Raw genomic sequence first — 7,258 nt, 5'->3', positions numbered from 1 at the left:
AACCCTGGATACATTAGACATGAGTCAAGAGAGCGAGGGGGGGGGAATAAACTGTGAACAGAAATCCTGAAAATCCTTTAAAAATTATTCTGAAAAGGCAGTAAGAAGACTCAGGCTAGACCTTACTGTGGGCACACCGGGAGACTGTCCACGCTGCATACGGTCAGACCTGCAACTGGAGAGAATTGAAAAAGGGGACTAGACCCTACTGCAGCTAGCCAGGTGAATAGCTGCCCGGTGTACGGTCAGATCCCAAAGAAGATCAAACATGCGTGTTGTAGTGTTAGTAGTGTTGTATTGTGTTTCCTTAATAAGGTGCAAAAAAGGGGGGTCTGCCCCTAGAGAGGGAAATCTGTCCCAGCGATTCGCTGATAATTACTGGCTTCACTTAGCTAACATCACTGGAGTAAAGCATTTTTGTTTACCAAGAGATATGCCTGCAGACAGGCTTATTAGCTGTTGCCTGATACCTGTCTGTAGGCATCCTGAAGGAATTCAAAACCCCAGTCAGAATTTTGGGAATAAGTCAAGTTTATATTAAAATTGCTTGACATAGTCTCGTTTTGAATTCTTTCATGCTTCGCAAACTATAATGACTATTTGCTAAACGACTATTTGCTTAGTAAAAATGCTATAATTGTAGTAAAATTATGCATTTAAGGGGGGAATGTAGCAGCCATATCGGGGGTCAGACTAAGTAGCCTCATGCAGTCTCATGCTTCATGTTCTTGCTGAGCTCTTGCTCTCTGAAATATATGTTTGCAAGCTGACGAGACACAGGAATTTCTTATCTTGTCAACAAAGGCTAAGGTCATAGAATTGTATATCATGTTCTCTGCTGTTCTCTGCTTATCATGGCTACCCTATAACCCATTTCCTGGGATATAAACAATGGTGCTAGGAGAAGAAATGTTGAGGACTGCAACCCCACATGGGACGGAGAGGAGGAGCTGTTTCCTATGTGTTACAATATCTATAAAAACAATCTGCTGATGTAAATCAGGGCTTTTGGCTCTTTGGAAGTGATTCCAGCCATAAAGCCCGCACGTTAATAAAGAAAAACTCTTTTTCCTTCACTCCGTGGTCTCTCTGACTCTGATTTCTGCAACAGGGGCACCCAATTTTCACTGATTTCTACCCTACTATAGTCCTGTGAACCATATATCCCATTCTGCTCCAGAGGATACCCCCCACCCTACCCCCCAAGCAGCTTTATGGTTGGCATGGGATGCTTACATGTGTTAGGGGGAAATGGTGAAAACTGGGTACTCTGATTTGTGTGAGCAGAAGGTTTTCTGCTAAAGCAAGGCCACCACTGAGTACAACTCCATGGTTTTATTTTTTATCAGCAAGATATTCTTGATTTTTTTTAAGTACTACCTTAATCTATGTTTTCATATTTCTGTGTGCATTTGTATCACACAAGATCCCTCCTTATCAAGGACATTAGAGAGCTTTGGCTATTGGGTGATATAGAAATGAAATGAATGAATAAATAAATAAATAAATTATAGAATAATTAATACCTAGTCTGGGTAGTTTGTAATCTTCATGAACTGCATCTGTGGATCCAAATCAGAGTGCACACATAATATCTAGTTTATTTATTCATGCCTACACATCACTTTCTTCAATGCTTGTATCATCTCCTTGTTTGCGAGCGGAGATGGGTCAAAGAAGAGTCAAACAACAAAGCTTGGGTTGAAAATTGGGCCATATTTATTGAAAATATCTGCAAAGGGGTACCTAGGATGGGCAGCTGACTGTGCCAGCAACTAGCTAGCACTTCTTGGGTGAAAACACACCCAGCCTGGGGGTGGCATCGATCTCGCCACCCCTCCGGACTGTCCTTTCTGGGGGAGGAAGACCTTCCCTGTCACCCCCTCCTGGTGCCGCCAAACACCTGGAGGGGTGAGGAGGGTTGATCTCCCCGGCAACCCTTATCCTCCCACCACCGAGCTGCACAACCCATTCAGGGGGCCTCAGGCGTCACCTGTCACCATAAGCTGCCTCTGCATGCATACCATCCCTAATCTCTTTCTGCTTTTGCCCATCCTAGCCGCAAACTGAAAAGTGACCTATGAGAGATTGGACTGTATTCTCCTACTGGACACACCCTAGCCTGAATAACAGTGTGAAGTAGGCAAAAAGACACACAGTAAAAGGCCAATTGAACTGTGAGCCAAAAATTCCTACATGGCTCCCAAAAGGGCAACCGGTATAAACCCACACTGCTTAAGGGAGGGTGGGAGGGAGCCGCAAGAGCTGGTTTGGGAGTGGGTGCAGAGCTTAAGAGGGATCTGCCGGCCCCTCCCCTGCCTGGTGGTGCCATGAGGGGCACCCAATAGGCACCAGCCACCTCTGTTCACCCTGCCGCAACACCCCCCACCTTTTGCCAGACAAGCTGGTCCAGGGTTAGGGCATTTCTCGGTGTATATATGATGGGGCTGAGTGCTGGTGTGACAGCAATGTAAAACACAGATACAACTTTGTTTTGTCCAACTGAGGAACTGGAATGGGGTCACAAGTACATGGAGAGGACTGTTCCAAAGAACAGTGTGACTACAGCCAGGGGTGAAGAGCAGGTTGAGAAGGCCTTGTGTCCCCCCATGATACTATGGCTGCTCAAGACAGTGTAGAGAATCCGTGCATAAGAGAAAAATGTAAGAAGAGGGATGACCAGTGTGATCACACAACTTATGGACACAACAATCTGAGCTTGGTGAGTCCCTACACAAGCTATCCTCACCATAGCTGGCATTTCACAAAAGAAATGGTCTATCTCTCTGTGATGACAGAAAGATGTTTTCAAGGTGGCCAGAGTATTCATGGTAGAAAAGAGGAAGCCTCCAATCCAGGAAGCAGATGCCATGGTAATACTGCATAATGCTTGGTCATGGTAAGATTGTAATGGAAGGGGTTGCAGATAGCAATGTAGCGATCAGAAGACATCACTGTGAAGAGTAAACACTCTGTGAACCCAAAGGTGAGAAAGAGGTAGAGTTGTGCAGCACAGCAGGAAAAGGAAAAGGCACTCTTCTCAGCAAGGAGATGGGACAACATCTGGGGCACCACAGATGATGTGTAGCCGGCTTCAAGGATGCATAAGTTGAAGAGGAAGAAATACATGGGGGTGCAAATGTATGAGTCAGCTAGAAACAATGAAATAATGAGCAGATTACCCAACATGGCTGCCATATAGACAACCAGGAAGGCCCCCAAAAGCATAACATGTTTCTCAGGATTGTCTGAGAGGCTTGTCAAGATAAACTCGTCAGGCAAAATGGTCTGGTTGTCTTGTCCCATAAACTCCATAAACATTGTGGCTGAAAAACTAAAAGAATGAGGGAAGATTAACATACTAAGTGTATAATAGGCTAGTTCACGCATGACTAGGGTGTACAAAAACCCCTTGCCTGGCATCCACGGGGGTCTGTGGGGTCCATTTATGGCTGCATTTACCTTAAACTAAGGCCTTTACAGCCACAAATGGAGTCCTGGATGCCATTTGCAGCAGCAGTTAATCCGCCCAGCCAGGGATACGGCAATGGCAGCCATATCGCTGGCACTCCAGAGCCGGCTGGCAGAGAGGATCCGGCCGGCAAGGATTTCTCCAGGAGGCAGAGGTAAGTGTTCTGATCCTCCACAGACTCCAGGGGGCTGGATTCTTTTGAATCCAGCCTCACTTCCCACCAACACAAATTCAGTTTCCTAGTAGGGGTGTACAAAACCTCACTTACCTCCATCCGCTGGGGTGCGCAGGAGGGGGGAGGCGATCCATCCCTTCCCCCTGGAATCCCCCCTGGCTGGCTCCACTCTGCGGCAAGGCCGTGGAGCCGCCTGCCAGGGCTGGCTGCAGCCAGACTTCCTGCCGCGGATGGGCTGCGGCTGCAAATGGCGGCCGCTATGCTGGCCGCCATTTGTGTCCCTGCCAAGCCGTGATAGGCTATGTAAGTATCTACATAGCCTATCATGGAAAGAGCAGGGATGCAAATGGCGTCGGCTATGCCATTTGTGTCCCTGCCTTTTGCTGTGATAGGCTACGTAGATACTTACGTAGCCTATCACGGCAAACAGCAGGGGCACAAATGGCGTATTGGCCGCCATTTGCGTCCCGAACCTTTTGCCGTGATAGGCTACGTAGATACTTACATAGCCTATCACGGCTTGGCAGGGACGCAAATGGCAGCCGCTGTGACAGCCGCCATTTGTGGCCACAGCAGCCCGGCAGCAGCCAGAAGACGACCTGGAGCTGCCGCCGCCGCCAGGTAGGTCTGTTTCCTGGGGATTTCGGGATGTGGCGGGGGGTAGTCCGTGCCACCATGAACTCCGGGGGGCCAGATTCTTTAGAATCTGGCCTCACTGGAGTCCATGGTGGAATTCTCCAACATCCCCCTTTCCTAGTGACAGTTCTGTCAGTTTTACTTTCTCCCATAGACAGTTCTTTTCTTTTTTTTAAGCAGTTCAAATCCTGACCCACTTATCAAGAAGTTTGTGACTTTTTGTAATTTCTTATCAAAAATGGGCCAAAACAAAATTTCTACCTGTTTGCCCTAGCTAAATGTAATAGGTACAGCTATTTCCAGCATGGGGAAGACCATGTTGTAACTGTTGCAGCTGTTAAAAAATGAATCTGTGTGAAGAACCCCCCCCCCAAGATGGCAACCCTACTTCATCACCACAAACATCATTAAATATACAAGGATCCAAATCTAGATTTTAAGAGCCAAGTACTCAAAATCCTCTCCTAGATGGATGAATCTTTGCATTTTGGTTTCTCTCCTCCTTCTTCTTCTTCTTCTTCTTCTTCTTCTTCTTCTTCTTCTTCTTCTTCTTCTTCTTCTTCTTCTTCTTCTCTCCTCCTCCTCCTCCTCCTCCTCCTCCTCCTCCTCCTCCTCCTCCTCCTCCTCCTCCTCCCTCTCCCTCTCCCTCTTCCTCTTCTTCTTCCTCTCCTCCTCCTCCTCCTCCTCCTCCTTTGTTTCTCAATTTCTTTCCACCCCATAAAGATCAGTTCCCCATTTCAACATTTCACCCCATTTATGAAGAAATGGGGTGAAATGTTGAAGTGGGGAACTGATCGAAATGGGGGGGGGGTGATCAAAAATTTCAACCCAAACATAAGAGAGCTTTGGTTGTACTTTGGAGGAAACATTTCCCTTGCTATAATTCTCAGTGCAAATGCATCAATGGGAACAGTTATAGCACACTGACATCTATTCATATATCAAAGCAGAACAGTAATTCAGTAGATAAATTCATTATCCATCCCAGTCCATACTCATTCACAAATTAAATGATGTAGACTCATGTCTTACATGATAATTATATTTTAACCATCTCTCTCTCTCTCTCTCTCTCTCTCCCCCCCCCCCGCCCCCTTCATGGATGGATATTTTAATGCAACTGCTATTATGGATAATAATTGCCCATATTACAATGAACAAAATAAAAATACACTATATGTATTGAAAATATGAATTAAGCTCTTTATTGGGAGAGATAACATTAGAAAAAGTCATATATTATTTGTCTGGTAGACAAAACCATTAATCATACCACGGTAACCCAAAAGTATACTCCCCTCTTAGTGAGCATATGGAAGCCAGAGAAAATAGACATCTGAAGTGAAAAGAAAATTGTAAAAAAAAAATGGGCTGAAGTAACATCAAGTGCTATTTCTTATACAAGATTAAATTAATGGTAACCTATAGCTACTTTAGATCCCCAAATTCCAATATAGCAAACTCCATGTTAGCACAATTTCATAATTCATATTTAAAAAAAAAAAAATACAGAGGACAATGATTCCCAATCTCATCTGATCTCGGAAGCTAAGCTGGGTCAGCCCTGGTTAGTACTTGGATGGGAGACTGCCTAGGAATCAGGCTTCCTACACTGAGCAGGGGGTTGGACTTGATGATCTTGTAGGCCCCTTCCAACCCTATGATTCTATGGTTCTATGATTCCCCAAATGAATAGGCTATATTATGGTTATGTTCTCCAAATTAAATGAGTCTGAGATATAAATATATTGTCTGTTGGCATGTATAGCCAATGTAAGATCATAAGAGGGTCTATTCATTCCAGTATTTTGTTCCTTCCAATGGCCAACCAGATGCCCCCAGGAAACCCACAACCAAGACTTGAAGTAAATAGCTCTTCTTATCCCACTTTCACCACCACAAGCAGCAGCAGGCTTCTTTGATCCCTGAGGTTCAGCTTAAATATCCTGGCTAACAGTAGGGATGTACGAAAGTCAATTACCTTGAACAAAATTTGTTTCGCGGTGGGGGGGAGGTGCTTCGTCCCTCCCCCCTGAATTTCTGGCCGGGGGGGAGGCACTCCATCCCTTCATCCCCGGATCCTGGCCGGCCGGGCTACAAATGGCGGCGGCCGTAGCTGCCGCCATTTGCGTCCCTGCAGTCAGCCGTGATAGGCTACGTAAATGTTTACGTAGCCTATCACGGCTGAGTAAAAACAAAAAACCACGCATACGCAAATGGCGGCGCCCATGGGCACCACCATTTGCATTCCTTATTTTGGTACGTCTAGTCTACGTAAACATTTACGTAGACTACGGCGAAAATAAAGGGAACGCAAATAGCGTAGACGCTACGCTATTTGCATTCCCCTTATTTTCACCGTAGTTTACGTAAATGTTTACGTAGACTAGATGTGCCAAAATAAGGAACGCAAATGGTAGCGCCCATGGGCGCCGCCATTTGCGTACGCGCGGTTTTTTTTTTATTTTACTCAGCCGTGATAGGCTACGTAAACATTTACGTAGCCCATCATGGTAATTTTTAAAAATCTAGCTGTGATAGGCTACATAAATCTTTATGTAGCCTATCATGGTTTTTTTGTTTTTGTTTTTGTTTTACTGGAAATGGCAGCGGCGGCAGCCGGTCAGAAGACCGGCTGCCGCCGCTGCCGAGCCGCCACCGAACCGCCGCCGAACCGCCGCCGAACTGCCGCCGGAGCCGCCACCACCAGGAGGATTTGCCCAAGGTAAGTCCCATCCCAGGGGGGGGGCAGACCGTTTCGCCACGAATTTCAGGGGGCCGAATGCGCTGGCATTCGGCCTCCCTGAGATCCTTGGCAAAATTCTCTGACATCCCTAGCTAACTGACACAGCCAGGCCTAGCATCCTTCATGAATTTGCTTACTTTAATCCTCTTTAAAGTATCCTAAGTAGCAGTCAGCACCACATATTGTTTAAGTGAATTTCATATGTTAACTGAAAATTGCTAGTTTAATT

At 45.9% G+C, this 7,258-nt stretch overlaps 1 pseudogene; it reads right to left on the bottom strand.

Moving 5' to 3' along the window:
* Positions 1–2,365: 2,365 nt before the first annotated feature.
* On the bottom strand, positions 2,366–3,306 carry LOC146341332 (olfactory receptor 2D2-like; annotated as a pseudogene).
* Between the last annotated feature and the right edge of the window lie 3,952 nt (positions 3,307–7,258).

Source organism: Heloderma suspectum, chromosome 6, assembly GCF_057233095.1.
Source record: "Heloderma suspectum isolate Gila_16-S chromosome 6, 16-S_ref, whole genome shotgun sequence".
In the NCBI taxonomy this organism is placed as follows: domain Eukaryota; kingdom Metazoa; phylum Chordata; class Lepidosauria; order Squamata; family Helodermatidae; genus Heloderma; species Heloderma suspectum.
This window is presented reverse-complemented; position numbering and strand designations above follow the sequence as displayed.